The sequence below is a fragment of the Cryptomeria japonica genome, chromosome 2 (assembly GCF_030272615.1).
Source record: "Cryptomeria japonica chromosome 2, Sugi_1.0, whole genome shotgun sequence".
Classification (NCBI taxonomy): Eukaryota; Viridiplantae; Streptophyta; class Pinopsida; order Cupressales; family Cupressaceae; genus Cryptomeria; species Cryptomeria japonica.
The window spans coordinates 628,839,087-628,856,085 of NC_081406.1; the positions used below are offsets into that span (position 1 = coordinate 628,839,087).

A 16,999-nucleotide genomic window follows, 5' to 3' on the forward strand; every position below is an offset into this window, starting at 1 on the left:
AACCCTCCAAATACACAATACAGTGATTTAAGCACCAACTCAAGAAACTTAGAGCACAAACTCCAGAAATAACTCTGTTACAAGGTATGTTTATTTTCAGATCAATTATACCAATCAATTCTACCAATCTCAAACATTCAAACAGAAAAATGTACTAATTATAACAAGTCTTAATGTCAATAGACTCTGTATAACTGCAAGATAATGCACTGCAACCAATACGAAAATTAGTGTGTTTCTGTATATCTGAAAACAAATAAAGATCTGTAACTAGAACTTTGTTTACTGTCTTCAACCTCCAAAAAATCCTGTTCACATAACTTATCACAACTTCAACAAATCAGTACAAATGATATTTGCCGCTGCTGACTCTGTTCTCAACCTGATTCTACAGACACTTATACAGAATTCTGGAATCTGATTTTCAAAAATAAAACAGACTATGAATGGCTGCTAATGATGAACCTGATTGCTATTTAATTTGTCAAAAATTGAACAGACATAGTATACCTCTCTTTTTCTCCAGAACTTAAGAAAACCTCCAATGCTCTGCATTCGCTTCAAGTCACTCTTTGACATATCATTCATTTCTCAAACATTGTAAAGTTTTTTAACATTCTCCAAGATCGTTGAAATCGGATTATAAATATACTTCAGGTTTCTATCTTCAAAAACTCAGTCATCATCAAACATTCTCCCACACCTTGACATCAATAAGTCTTTTTAACTTTATCATAGCAGAAAATATTCACATCAACATTACAAAAGAAATCACTTACTGCTCACTTCAATATCTTTGCCATTCGATGCTACATAACTCTCATCACATTGAACTACAAATATATAACCATCAATCAGGTATAGATGGTTAAGAAACAAGTTATAACTTCTTGTAAGTTGTAACTATCTTCCTTCTAGTTATAACTGTCCTCAACTAATAACTGCTAACTAATCCCAACCAATTAAAACAATAAAACTCTTGTCTTATAACATCGATGCCTTTTATTATTCCTATCAAAAGTGATATTCTTCATTTTTAATATTAATGCTATTCTGATGCAACTACCAATGACAGGTGGCAATCAGTTACAAACAAAACTGAATCACAAAACTACACCAATATACTATTCAGATTGCAAGTTTGAAAACAAAATTGACGGTTGTAATACATCTGAATAATTGTCTTTAATCATTCAACCTGACATCATTCTGCTGTCATTCAATGATGACAGATCGTGAAAAGGATAATAGAGACTGGTAAGATCTGATTAACGTTGTCTCCTTGTTTGGTTAGAATAACCCATAATCAAGTCTCAGACATGTATCATTCTGAAACAAAAGATGTACTGCCTTCTCATAATAATAACTTGTTGTAATCTTTTCATTCTATCAGATACAAAGCGGAGAAAACTTCACGAAGACACAGAAGTATATTGTTTCAGATTGTAATGCTGCAAGCAAATAGACTTGGTAAACTTTCAGGAATGTATTGACATCAATGAAAGACATAAAGGTTGCTAACAGAAACAATATTTGATGAATCGCCATGTGTCACTAGCTCCAATCTTGGATGAGTCAGATTCAATGTATCTGGACGTGCTGCTTTGGAAGAACCTAATTGGGTCGATGATGACTGGGATGCCACCTCAGTCTGCTCCTCACGTAGATCATCACAAAGTGTTTGTGATGGGACACTATCTCTTGATACTCAACATTTCCAATTGCCCGATGTGACCTTCTAACTTTTGCTTAACTCCTCTGAAACTATCATTCGTTCCTTAATCACGTTCGCTTTTCATCTTCTTGCTTGGGAATTTCATCCTTGTAATGCATTCCACCCTGGTGATGCCTGTGTTGCTCTTGAACAACCTGACTTTATCCTGACAACCTCTAGTTTAGAAATGTGAAATACACCCTTAATGTAGCATGTAACTCCATGGTATTTGATCATGACTTCATGATGTAGCTCTGACTTGATGTCATAGTTGTCAAGCAAAAAAAATTTAGTGTAAGACTTGTATTATAGCCTTTGTAAATTTGAGTAATTGTAGCTTTGTTTGCCCCCCGTTAATGGGGATGGGAAGGTTGATCTCCCCAACAATCCAAGGAACGAGGTCTGATGGAGTGCCCCCAATAAAGGATGGATAGAAGTTAATTTTGATGGCACATCCGAGGGCAACCCATGCCCGAGTGGGATAGGATGTGTGGCTCAGGATGAGAAGGGGAACATTATAGCAGAGAGATCGGAGCATCTTGGAGAAACAACAAACAACATTGCTGAATTCCAGGTGGCATTGTTAGGATTGGAGATTAGGGCAGAAGGAATACACCTAGAAGGCGATTCACTAGTTACAATAAATGCCATTAGATTGAATTATACTCCCAACTGGAAATTGAATCGCTGGCTAAGACCCATCAAAGAACTGAATGGCAGATTCACAGAGTTTAAAATAAGCCATGTATAAGGAAGGCAATGAAGTAGCGGACAAGTTGGCCAGATCGGTCGTGGACATAATGAATGAGGAATTAGGGGGTGGTGACATGGCAACGAGGTGTCATCGTTAATATGTATGAATGCTGCCATCCCAATGCAGCATGCCTGAGAGTGCAAATGCACAAAGACCCTTTCCAATGAAGACAGGTACTAATCATTGATATGAGAGATTGCAAATAACTAGATGGCGCAAGTTGGGGTTACACAAGCGAGAAATTGGCAGTTGAGGGACACATGTCACTCAAAAATGAGATGAAAGGACGGGCAAGGACTACACCAGGCCGAACAAAGCGTGTCAAGCATTTATATCTTGGACATGATTTAGAGTTGGGGGACAAAGTCCAAATTGGAAATAATTGATGATGATATAACAGGCTTGGAAAGGAAGTGTACGGAACAACTCGGATGCAAATCTCCCAAAGTGGAAAATAGATTTGGAAATATCATCCTGGACAGCCAAAGCAATATAATGATGAGCCGCGAATTTCTATGATGACAACACAAGGCAAGCTACTAGATAAAGGTGGGGGTGGCGATGCATGAGTTATTCTTGAATGCCATTCTCTGCGGGTGTATGTCTCCAATTTTGTACTATGGAGATCGATATAGGGGGTATTGACTATTACAAATACTTTAGGCTGGGAATAGGAAGCAAGGTGAATAGTATAGTTGAATGCAGAATACAGAAGAACTATATTGTAAATTTTCTATCAATAATATATGGGTGCTGCCCCTTAGCAGTGATTTATTGACAAAAAAAAAAGTTGTAGCTTTGTTTGTAAATCTCCAATATTCAACTTATAGCATCTTGTGTTAATTTTCAATCCAATTCTCATGTGTTCTTATCCTTTTTGCTCTCTACTTTTAGCCAAAGAGCGTGAGCATGTGTGTTCATTACCAAAGGATGGAACATAAAATCATAAAATCTCTATGCATAAAAGTTGTTTAGCCTCGAGCCCAATCCCAAGAACTACAAAGAAAAAGTCAGGTTATTTCCATAGTTAGGATTCTAGGGTTTTAGCTTAAGTTCTTGTTACAAGGGAGTTCCAGTCTAATTTAAAGAAAGGTTTATCTTTACACATTACTCCATTTTCCATTGTCCCGAAGGGGGAAAATAAAACACTAACAAAATCTATAGAATTATGACAGCTTACAGAGAACAATGATGCATCAATTGGATGAAAATATTACCAAAGAAATTTAGAATAGTGAAATCATCTATTAGAACCATAACTACTTTCCTTGCAAATTGATTTTAATTTTTATAGAAAAATTTAACCGTGAAAGTGGATGATGTGTCATGATGTTGCCTTAGTTCATGACTCCAACTCTTATGTGAGTAATGGAGATTTCGGTTACAATATTTTACACATTTGTGGTATTTGGAGATTATCAAATATGAATAATCATACACTAGCCCTCTATAATAGCTTTTAGGTGATTATAAGAGACTTGAATCGATCAACCCTTCAAATTTGTCCAATATGGCATGGCCCATTCTAGGGTCGTATATAATTTCTCAAAAATACATGATTCTTTAGAGCAAAGTATGAAGAAAACAGTAAACATGAATGATATGCTAAAGTTTGTCCTAAATTTTATATCCTTTTATAGAGTATCAAAGATCTAATAAAGAAAGCGAAGAATGAGCATGCTGGAAATTCCCAGGTTGTTTACAAAGACACAGAATTACGATTAAATATAGACAAAGGGGGAAAAATGGTGAAATATCAAACCCTAACTGGACAACCTATAAAATTTAGGCTCTCTTTATGTTAAATGTATATTAGATATTAAGAAGTAATCTACATAGATGCATAGTAATAATATGTTTCAAAATTTGGTTAAAAATTATGATATGTTGCCGAGTACACCAGGAACCGATGTCATACCCATTCCGAAAGGCATCTTGGCACAAGTACTCCTGAGAACCAAAAGCGTACCCACAAGGAACTTGGGGCATCTAAGGCGTTTCTAGACGCACCAACGCATACCTAGCTAACTTCAACACCAAGAAAGTATCCAAAACACATTTGTTTTAACATTTTTTAACTTGAAAAAAAGAAACTCTAAAACGACCCTAAAAGCACCATTTCGCCCACAACAAATATCATTTTTCTCTCTTCACTCTTTTTTTCTCATTTTGGCATTTTGAGGTGCAACTGAGGTGATCAATCAGGGAGTGCCAAAGGAGAAAAGATAGCTTGCACAAGGGAGATTTAATCATCTAAGGTAAGCATGTTATCCTATTCTTTGGTCTTTTAACAAAAAGTTTTTAAGTTTTTTTAATTAATTTTTTTTAGAAAAAAAAAAACAAGTTTTGCTATTTGTTATAAGGATTTTTTATCTTCGCTTTGAACTTCCGTTAGTTTGTACATATTGTAGGCTTGCATTTATTTATTTATTTTGATTTAAAATTGTAAAATTTCTTATAACAGCAAAATCAAATTGCAAGAATGGCCAATAGTTCAAGTTCAATGGATATTGATAAAAACAAAAGTTTAAAATTGATAGAGCATCTCGTTTATGGAAATATACTACAATGCTTGAACAACTTGTAGGAGGTGGGGCATTCCTTTGAAATTGTAATGAGTGTAAAGTCAACTTTACGAGCTCATGTAGTCAAGTGAGAAATCACTTTTGTGCCATAAGTGGGAAATGGATTGGAGTATGTGAAGGGTCATCTAGGAATGGATTGTCAAATGAAAACATTAGGAATGGATTGTCAATTGAAAAAATTATGGCATACATTAGAGAACAAGAAGTTAATGTTGCGACTAAAAGAGCAAAACTAAGATCTCATCCTTAGGAAAGAAAAAAACAATGACTTTACCTACAAATTCTCATCCAGTAATGGCCTACCAACATCCTTTCTTGGAGACACCCTCTATCCAAGTAGAAGATCCCACTCCTTCCCAAAAAAGAGGCCCATTGGACAAGGCATTTCAAATGAAGCAAGAGAGATTGCAGAGGAACAAGTTGCACATTGTATTTATGCCAATGGTCTTCCTTTCAACTTGCTGAGATCACCACATTGGCAAGAAATGATGGCAGCAATCAATAGTGCATCTTATGGTTTCACAACACCTAGGTATGAAAAGGTGCACACAATCCTATTGGCAAGAGAAAAAAAAATTATAGAGACATTACTCAAACCAATTAAGGATTCTTGGATTGAAACAAGACTTTCTATTATCTTTGATGGATGGAAAGATTGCAAAAGTTCTCCTTTAATAAATGTTATCCTATTGTCCCGCAAAGGAGCAATGTTTTTTACAGCAATTGATTGTGAGGGGCAAATCAAAGATGTGGAATTCATTTCTAAAATCCTCATTGAGTTCATAGAGATGGTGGGTCCTAAAAATGTAGTCCAAATCATTACAAACAATGCAAAACATTGTAGGGTTGCAGGTGCTTTGGTTGAGGAAAGACATGAACACATTTTTTAGACACCATGCATTGTACACTCCCTTTACTTGGTGATGCAAGCAATTGGCACTCGCATAGAGTGGACGAAAGATTTATACCAAGCGGGTGAGGAGATCCAAATGATTTTGAAAAAACCATAATATGTCATAAGACATTTTCAAGACTTTCTCAAAATTGGAATTGTTGAAGATAGATTTAATTTTATTTATGCCATGTTTAATATGTATATAATATTTTTTAATGTGTTGTTAACATATTTTTTACATGATCCTAGGTTGTTGAGACTCGATTTGCATCACACAATCATTTTGAGATGACTTGTGAAGGTGCAAGAGGCATTGAGTACCATGGTAATTAGCAACCAATGGAGTATTTGGAAGCAATCAAATCCAGAGAGGGCCCAAAAGATCAAGCCATTGATCCTAGATGACGATTGATGGGCTCATGTGGAATATGTCTTGAATTTCAATGAGCCTATCATGAGTATGATCAGGTTGTTGATACAAATTGGCCATGTTTGAAGGAAATCTATGATGGCATTGACTCCATGATAGAAAAAATAAAAGGCATAATAGCACAAAAAGAGAATGACCCTAAAGAAACATTTTTTTGAAATGTGGAGAAAATCATTCATCATCGCTAGAACAAGATGAACACACCATTGCACCTCCTTGCATATGGATTATCTCTCATATACTATAGCTCATAGATACTTGCTTTTCCAAGGAGAACACCATATAGAGATAGTGAAGTTGCTAATAGGTACAAGTGGGTATTCAAAAGACTCTTCTCAAATTTGGATGTGAAGGGAAATGTTAGGAAAGAGTTTGGTGTGTTCATCTCATGACAAGATCATAGTATTTGTGCTCTTCAAGACCAATACACTATAAATGCTCATACATGGTGGAACCTCCATGGGCAAGATTATTTGTTCCTCCAACCTCTTGAAATCAAAATTCTATCACAAGTATTTTTTATTTTTTGACATTTGTATTGTAGACTTCAGTACTTAGCATTCTTTAATTTATTTTGCACTTTTTATTTTTAAGTTGTGTTGGTTTTCTCTCCAATTCAACAGGTCGCAAGTTCTTCTTCCGCTGAACAGAATTGGAGTACATACTCCTTTATCCACTCGATGAAGCATAACCTATTAGCTGCAAAAAAAAGCAAAAGACTTGGTTTATGTATATCACATAAGCAAGAACACTACAAGGAAGAATCAATGAAGCTTTGGGACATAGCCCCTGTGTTATCACTGTTTAAAAAAATGGGTTTTCCTTTCCCATAATCGGCTAAGTTTTTGAAATTTTGAATTAGACACACTATCAATTGCTTCAGCTCTGTGTTAGGCCCTAGGGGTTTAGGGTTTTAATTTTAAATCGTTCAATGTTTTATCAGAAAACCCTCTGGTTTCTATTTCTTTGTTACTTTATCCACTTAAGTAATGGGTCTTGGGGTCGTAGGAAGTGTCCCCCCTTGTCATTTGCCTAGGCGGTTATTTGAATTAATCGTAAAATTTTACGCCTTATGTATTTTCTTCCTAATGTTGTCGGGCCTAGTAAGTTGTGCCCAGTTCTCAGGTAGATCTATGGTTTTCGCAATTTCGTTAGGCAAAGTTGTGCGTGGTTTATGACTCGCGAAATGGCGAAAGGGAGAAGCATTCTAAATGGCGCTTTTGGTCCAGTTTAAAGAGGCTTCATCTCGTCCAAGATCCAACGGCTGGCGTTATTTCGCAGCCTGAACTTGCAAGTGAAATACCTTTCGCGAAATGGCGAAAGCGTCTGGTGGGACCCTGCATGTGAAAACTTTCTAAGTGACTAAAAGGTGATCAAGTCCAAGCTGATCCGACGGTTCGCGCTGTTTCGCAGGATGAAGATGCTCGACAGTTAGCTTTTGCGAAGTGGCGAAATGACATGGCACTCCAAGTAGATGGTCCAGCTGGTCGAGAAGGCGAGTAAGATGATGGCACGTGGCAAAGGCCACAATAGTCAACAAGGCGGGTCTAAGAGTTAAAAGGTGGGTCCCAAAGGTGAGTCATGCCGCGGGATAAGAAGTGACCTGGCAGATATAGGTGGCAAGGATGAGGTGGGATCTAGTGTTTTCTCTCAGCGAATGAAAAGTTGACATGTCAGCTTTGAAAGTGACTAGATGCCAAGTGTTTGAAGTTGAGTCAGAGGGCCCACGTCTGTCGGATTCAGTTAAGATTGTTAAGCATCGAGCAAGTCAAAAATAATCTAACGGCCCGCGTGAATTCGCAAAGGTAAAATGCTCATGTTTTATGCCCTGCGAAATGGCGAAAAGGTTTTTCGGCCCCGAAGACAGATAAAGCATGAGGTTAAAAGAGGATCAACTCCATTTTGATCCAACGGCTGGTGTTATTTCGCGGTTGCGAACCACCCGAAGGATATGCTTCGCAAAATGGCGAAAAGAAGAGAGGGTATCCAGGTGTCATGCTAGATGGTGACGTGTCCATGGACACGTGGTTTCAGAAGAAGTTGAGGGCCCACCAAGGTGTAACCGACGGTATAAGGGAGAGACACGTGGCTGACGTTGAACTAGGCTTGAACGGTTTTTTAAAGCTAATGGTTGAGTGCCACGTGGTAGTCAGTAATCAATGAGAAGGCGGCGTAAATAAAGCAAGCATAAAGGTTTCCCTTAAAAGATGGTCATCTCCGATCTGATCCAACGCTTCGCATTGTTTCGTGGCCTGAAGTTGAAAGCTATTTAAGCCTTGCGAAATAGCGAAAGACCGCTAGCAGTCAAGGTAAAGGTGCAGTTGATGAAGATGTTGACGGTTTCGGTAAGAGTTAAACACCGAGCAGTTAGAGTTCCATCTAACGTCTAGCGCGGCTTCGCGAAGGAGAACTGCTCGAAGGATAAAGCCCACGAAATGGCGAAGAGGTGGGGCCCAGCGCGAAGGCGAGGCTGTTAAGTCAGTGTAAAGGACGATCAAGTTTCTTTTGATCGGACGGTTGGCGTGATTTCGTTTAACAAAATTGTCCGAAGGTTATGCTTCGTGAAACAGCGAAACAGCGAAAGGAAAGAATGTGCAGGAATGTTGTGACCCGTTAGAGCGAAAAATTCAAATTCTCTCAGGAATTTAATTCTGAAGGGACGGCTGAAGCATGCGGTATCAATGTCGCAGTTAAGAGCCTAGGTACCATATATGATCTCCTATCGATTGAGTAAAGGTATCATTCAAAAGAATTGTTGCAGAGGAGCAGATACAAAGCTATTTTCTTCAAATACAAAGCAAGTCAATTCAGTTGCAGAGTGGATTCCTTCGAGCTAAAAGCAGGTTTTCTTGTACTCTTGTGTGGCAATTTCTCTGTGGTGTTTTAATTAAGGTCTTGATTTGTCATAGAACCAGTTGGGGGTAGTATTTTAATTGCTGACATATTTCAAAATGGCACCTAAGAGAGAATTTTCCGGGAAAGTTAATTATCAGGAGAGGGCCATTTGTGATGATTTTCTTAAGCAGTTGACGTTGTCAACTAATCAAGCATCAAAAGTAAAAGAATTAGTGCCTAGAGCTCCTCGCTTGAAGATAGGAGAAGGGTTGTATGATAAGGGTAATTGGTTGAGAGATCCACAGGTTGGGTTGTCTAGTTTGGGCTTATTCAAAGTTGGATTTGGAATGAGAAATTCTCCAACCTCGCAGAATAGCATCTGGGAGTTAGATGTTGGGAAGTTGGTAGTTCCAGGGGTATTCATGGATATGGATCTATTGACTCAAATTGCACATAACCATGATCCAATCACAAGGAGCATTAGAGACATAAATGGGAAAGCCCTCGTTGAAATCAATAATGAGGAATTCAGAAGTGCTTTTGGGCTTAATGAATTTACCAATTTTCTGGAACCCATTAATTTTAAATCATTAGCTCAAGTATACAGTGCACAGAGGAACCACCTCAGAAATAGGCCTCTTAAGGAATTTTTTGTGAAGATAGGTGCGTTGACAGTTGTAGGACCCAACACTGAAGAGCCCTTCTCATTGAGTCTGTTCACCCTTAGGGCTAAGGGAGTGTATTGGTCACTTTGCCAAATTTTAGGAGAAGATGCTGAAGCAAATATGCCCAATCACTACTTGCTAATGATTGCTCAGATTTTGAATCCTTCTCTTGCAGTAACCTTTGATTATGCTTCTTTCATTATTGATGCTATCCATGGAGGGTTGATAGGAATAAAAAATGGGAAGGTGGATAGGCCTTTCGGATGGTATTCACTCCTTATGCATCTGTTTTTGTTCAAAGGTGGTGATTACTTTGCAAGTGGACTGGACCTCATAAAAGAGAAAGCGGGAGAAAAGATGCCAATGCAATTATGGAGTACAGTGCTATCATGGGACAGAGATGATGCCAGTTTCTTAAAATTTGATAAATATTTTGCATCAAAGATTAGGACTCTCCTCTGCTCAGAAAACCCCAAAATCCCCAAGGTTCTTTTGGAATTTGTTAGACCAAAAGAATTTGCAAAAAGCATAAAGATTGTTCATAATTGGGGTGATATTTACTTATACCCTGTCTCCACAATTTTCAGAGTTTTTGGTTTTAGAGGCACTCCATTCTTATTGCCCTATCAGGTCCCTCTCAAAGTGGGGATTGCAGAAGTTCTCAGACAAATTGGTAGTGTGCAAGAAGCAGAACTGACAGGCAGGGGTAAAGGGACTATTTTCCCTACGGTTACCATAGCCCACCAATTTATAATAACCAAGGGAGGTTGGAATCGTTTTGAGGATTTTCTCAAACCTTATCATTTGTCAATTGCAATATCCAGGTGTGCCGATCCAAAAGACTTCTTCAATGGCATGTTTAGAAAGAGAGCAGTGTGCAGAGGTAGACCCCATCAATTTCAGTTTCTTGAAGACCTCATTAGAAATGAGTTTGATCTAGATGAGCAGGAGCTGAGGAAGGAAAAATGGGTGGCTTATAAGAAAGCCTTAGATTTTGTACATCAGTTTGATGTCAGCTATGACCCATTGTCTAGCTTTTTCCCTTTTGAGGAGAAAATAAAGTTCTTAATTGTTTGCTTTGAGGATGTAATGCAGACTCTGAAAGACAAGAGGGAGGTTGTGATTAAAAGCAACCCTGAAAATGCAAGAATGGTTCTAAGTAGGTCTGCCTCCACCAGAGCAATCCCTCCTGGTGACTATACATTGCACAAGAAATCTAATTATAGTGTGTTGATGCCTACAATAGGGGAGCCCTCTACCTCCAAAGGAAAGAGGAAGATACAAGATGTCATTGACATCCAAGAGAGCCCAAAGAAGCAGAGAGTAGGAAAAGAAGTACAATCTGATACACCCTTGTACTCTCCATCCCAATCCCCTATTCACATAGGAGATGAACAGGCAGCAACTGAACAACTGATATAGTTAGGCAGTCTAGGAGAAATAGCCTACACATATGATGAAGTAGAAGAGAGAATGCCAGAAGAGCCCCTTGCTGCTGAAATGAAGATCACTACCAATGAATTTAAGGGCCAGGAGTGGGATCCTGAGATCAAACAGGCCAGTGATGACTTCTTGGCTGATAACAATTTTGTTACATCAGGAGCATTTATGCAGTTTGTATGGAAACAGAATATAGACAAATACAATGCAAGATGTGAGAAGAGAAAAGGTGAGCAGCCTCACAAAGATCCAACTCTGGTGGAGGAGGAAATAAAGCAAGAAATGATGGATGAGTTTAAGACCATCACTCCTGAGCAAGGAAGAGATATGGTGGCATAAGCTGGAGTGCTCATTCTCCCTGAGTGGGACATAGCAAATGCCCTGGTACTGGAGGCAATGAGAAAAGAAACCAAGCCCATGGAGGGAATCACTTTCAGCAAAGATAATGCTGCACTTGTCATGTGGTCTCTCAAGAGAGATGAGAATAAGAGAAGTAAGGACACCGCAGGGTCAAGCTACCTTGGTGGAATGATAGTGAAGAGAGTGCAGAATACAAGGGTGGTGGAAGCTGCTAGCACTGTGCTAGAGACTGCAAAATTTAGTATTGCGGTAGCAAAAAGGGAGGCTAAAGAAAAAGCAGACCTTCAAGTCAAATTGGAGACAATTTTGAAGGCTTATAACAGTGCTAAGGAAGAGGTAAGAGGTAAAGATAGCATCATTGCTAAGCTGCAAAGCCAGTTGACAGGACAGTACCATCAAGGTGAGTCTTCAGCACTGATGATCTCCTCTTCTCCTGCAAGACCTCCACCTACCAGCCCCATCATTGAGTTCCCACCATCTCCAGCACCTTCTAGCCCCCAAATGGTTGAGATTACTCCTCAAGAGTTAGAGAATTTTAAACATGCTCAGGCCTTGTATGCAAAGAAGTATGAGGAAAGAGTAAGGGCTACCATCTCAAGTTTTGCAGATACCATGAGTGTTTCACTGTTACATAACAACATAAGCAAGATTTTGGATATGTGGAATGAGCTCAATGGAGATAAGGCCATTTTGACACCTATTTTTGACAAGTGGAAGCCTAGAGAGCAGGACTTGGAGCTTATTTGTGTATCTTATGATGAAGCAGGGGCTGATCCTATCATCAAATCCACTTGTGACACCACCAAGGACTTAGTAAAGTTAGCAAAAGGGGTGGATAATGCTGACCGGAAAATCAATTTGTACAAAAAGGAGTATGCTGAGCAGGTTTTTGAATTGCTTCCGAGAGTTTTTGTCAGCCTAGATCAACTAAAGGACAAACAAGTATGGCTTAAGGAATTAGAGGCCAAACTATCAACCAGAATAAAAGGAATTGTTGATTTAGATGATGCTTCCTTTTTTGTTGTAACAGTTCAGGAGATGGAGAAAATAAAATCTCATTATGGTTTTCTCAATTCAAAAGTCAACAAGATGAGAAATTCCTGGAAAAGGTTAACCAAGGCAAAGGCAAAAGTGATTAATTTTGCATGGCCAACTGATGATGTGTACAATGAGTGGACAAGAAAATATGCCATCCAGGATGTAGAGCAGTTAGAGGGCGCTCCTAAACAATTAGAAGAGGTTGCAACCGGACAACAAGTAGAAGGAGCTGCAGAAGTCAAAAAGGACTTGTAACTGTTTTTTGTAAAAGGCTTTGTAACTTCTTCTAGAAAAGAAATGATTGTAACAAATTCTCCTAGGAAAGTCTGAAGCTATGTGCATCCATATTGTTATAAATGGATACCAGGACTAATAGAAAAGGGAATCGCAAAGAATTGTAAGAAAACGCTGCAGAAATTTATCTGAGCTTTTCTAAGTTTAATGGAGAATATTCAAAAGTTTTTGTAATACTTTCTTGAAGATAATATCAATATACAGACCATTGGCTTTGAGTGAAAACTTTGTGTCGTCTTCAAATGTGTTTGCAATTGTTTACTGTTTCATTCTGAATAATCCAGGGTTATTTTGTTTGAATAGAGTTGTAAGGCAACTTTCAGTAGATATTCTTCTTAGCTTTTCTCTTCAGGAGGGGAATTAAATATGCAAGGATTATTTCTACCAATAAATTCTCTGTAGGATACTTTGAATCTTGATGAGCATAGTTTAATTAGGTATGCATAAATTCTTGTGTGTGTTAGGCACATATAGGGATCAACAGAAGCCGAGCCAATGGGATGTGTAAAGATATCTTGTTTGGGGAGTATTGTTTGAATTTAGATGACTCTGTGACCTTGGATAAGGCACTGGTATAGATCGAGGTTGTCTATTACATGTTTTGTAGGTCAAAATACTGAATATGAGTATAATTTTCATTCCTTTGTTTCAATTAGTTTCAAGGTGATTAGATCCACTGGTTTTCTGGACTGGTTTGTTGTGGATTTATCTTTTGAAAGTGTGAATTTAGTTCACAAGGTATACCCGCCTGGACTCTGAGTAGGTCCGAAGTGTAGAAGGTTAAATCAAACCTTGTCATATGTTGTCCTAAGAGTTTCCTTCCCTTTAATATATCTTCTGCACAGAGTTTACTACAAGGATGTTGAAGTGAATCAGATTTTGAAGACAACACCCTGAGTGTACCAACTTGGATGCATCTATTCAAGAGCTTGCTAGTGTCACTATAGATGATGATGATGAGACACTTACACATGATGAACCTAGTGGGAGTGGCACTGCATTTACTTGTGGTTCAAATAATGTTGAACTTTAAGCAAACGATGATTTTGATCTAGATTCTTTTGATGATTGATGAAGATTGAAGACAATTATTATTTTTTATTGTATTTATTTCAATTTTGTAATTGTAATGATTTTCATTTGAATTGTGACCCTAGACATATATGAGATACATTATATGGCATATGACATAATATTGAAATTTTGAATTATCAGTTGGCATTTAATAGTTATCTTTATCACTACCATTTTGGCATTTGGCATTGATTAAGTATCATACTATCAAATGTATTTAGTTTTACATTTCTATATATATATACCATACCCAAGAAAAAGCAATTGTCTTACTAGCATACCCGTATCCCGAACCAGAACAGGCAACTTAGAATTTATGGATCATTGGAAGCCAAAACAAATAGTAGGACTGCTTCAGGTACTCTTACAATTGAACACGATTTCATTTTATATAAGCTTCAGCCGCATTCTTTGGGTTTATATTTGGAAAACACTGGATGTACCTCACTAAGCCTTAGTCGATCTTGAGTGCACCCAATTAGCCCTAGCCTCGCCCTTGAGGCAAATCCAATTCATTCTTGATTCTTAATCATAATCATTAAACCGCGACCTTACCACATGTCTACTATGATGTATGGGTAACCTTATTGATTGATGGTGTCACACCCCATTACCATCAAATAACAACCCCTTAGATTGCATCAGGTGCTCCCACATTAAAAACCGATAGACATTTATTATCCATCTGTAATCAGTGCACTTAGGGGTCATTTTGCAGAGACAATATCTCCTTCAGATTACCGAATGAAAATCTAATACCCATACTTCAAGATTTGGTTCATTATTTCATAGATGTACTTTGTTATATCTCCTGTATGTCCGGTCTGGCTAACTAACGGTCTAGGTTTGAATGCTCAGTTTATACTTTATAATTCGACCATGTTGTTATCTTTGTAAATCTTCCATATCTATATAGGATGTGTTAGAAGGTACGCAATGTACATTAAAAGGGGGCAGAATGGGCAATACCTGATTGAACTTTGTGTCGAGAGTGCGCTTAACATCTTCATAAGTGTTACGAAGGTTCGGTCACAAGAAGCTTCGTCATGCCATCCACGGCCTTCACTGCAATTTTCTTGCCACTTCCGCTCATTTTGCTGTTGTGATTCGATCTTCTCACCTCCTGCTCGATTCTCCTTTAGAGTGAATTAATGAATAAAGGAAATGGCTTTGGCTTATATTGGCATGTTATTTTCATGCGCAAAAATTAGTCCTAAAATCATTTCAATTTGATTTGGTAGGGAAGTTCTTTTTTATGGTTTTTCTTGGTTTTCTTTTGTATTGAACAAAGTTGCATATTATAAAGAGAATTGCAGCTATACTTAAGTTTGTTAACACTTTTTTAATTTAATAAATAATATGAGTCTTAATTAGTATTGATTTTGTAAGTCAATTTCATAGGTATAAATTTGAAAGGTTTAGATTTATTATTGTAGATTTCATCTTAAATTTTTATAATTTAATTTAATAATGAGTTAAAGTTAAATTAAATTGTTAATTATTATTTATTATGTCTAAGGTGTTTTTTATTTGAGATGAATGATTTAACTTTTGTTATTAACAATTGAAAATCGTAGAGACACAATGCAAGACGATTGCATAAATTTTGATTATTCGTTTTCATTCAGTATCAGATAACCATTCTTGTCAATGTTTGACTCCACATGAATGGAGAATTAATGAAGTCGGATTAAAAGTCGCAACCCTCTTTTCCTTTGGTTCACGATCAATGATTGTCAAAGAAAATGGAACCCAACCCAACTTGTACAACAAATTAATGATTGTACCGAATGTAATAATGTCATGGTTTGAAATTCGTTACTATCTAAACGAGCTCAAATAAAGAGAGTCAATTTTTAATGAACACCCATTTGTTTTGAGATAGATAATTAATTGGTAGATAATTGTCTTTGACCGTATTCCAAGTGTTTGAAAATATTTTTTCAGATCATAGAAATCTACGCATAGATTAATTCACCTTATCTTTTAAGTAATAGTGTTAATTAGTGCATGTGAAGATAAAACATAACATTATTACTAATTGTAAGAGAATGAGTAAGAGTAGTATGATTTATAATTTAATCAAAAGAACAAGTTACAATTTTATTTGGAATCAAAATCATTCATATTAAATACAAATATGAAAATGTTTTAATGTAAAATACAAACTTAACATAATTGAGAAGCAAAGAGATATAAATGTGTTTAATATTATAACATTTAAAATAATCCACTTATTTTATTTTAAATTTGGGAAAGGAAGAAATGTGATAGTGTAATGTAATAGTTAAGAGTGCATTATGATAAGTTTAAAATAAGGGGCATATGCAAAATTATCTTTTTCTCTCTACATTGCTCATAAACAGTTCAGATTTCCTTTAAGAAAAAGAAATAATACTACATTACTATGATTATCAAGATTTATTTTTATGAATGAAATATGAAAAAAAATTGTATAAAATACATCATAGTATTTAATTCTTTGAGAATGTTTATTCTTTTTATATCTTGTTTACTCTCTATATACCTTCCTTGATAAAATATGTATGAAAGAATAGAGTACAACTTATAATGGAATGGTAGAAAATTAAAAATCAAAATCATTTCAAAATAAGATATGTTTAATAAAATAATTATGAATAGACAATTGCTCGTTCATGGGCCTCACAGGTGAATTCGGGTCCTAGTGAGAAATCTAATGTAAAATGGGAAGCACCGGAATTTGGGTGGTATAAGGCCAACTTTTACGGGGCTTCAAAAGGTAATCCAGGTATCTTGGGTGCAGGGTTTGTCATTAGAGATTGGTTGGGGAATATTTTGGTAATGAGAGCTCAAAGACTTACATACAGCTCAAATAATGAAGCCGAGGTACAAGAAGCTCTTCTAGCGATTCAGTGGGGGATCAAAATGGGGGT

The 16,999-nt window shown here is 37.0% G+C and overlaps 1 long non-coding RNA gene across 2 annotated transcripts in view; it reads right to left on the bottom strand.

Annotated features, from left to right (window-relative positions):
• The window catches only part of LOC131873669 (uncharacterized), a 91,331-nt gene extending 76,001 nt beyond the window's left edge, over window positions 1–15,330 (bottom strand). The window contains exon 1 of one of the 2 annotated variants that reach the window (XR_009371601.1): window positions 15,054–15,304. This is a non-coding gene — a long non-coding RNA (uncharacterized LOC131873669). Of the gene's footprint in view, window positions 1–15,053 lie in introns of both variants that reach the window. The other variant, XR_009371600.1, reaches the window with a different exon arrangement.
• Between the last annotated feature and the right edge of the window lie 1,669 nt (window positions 15,331–16,999).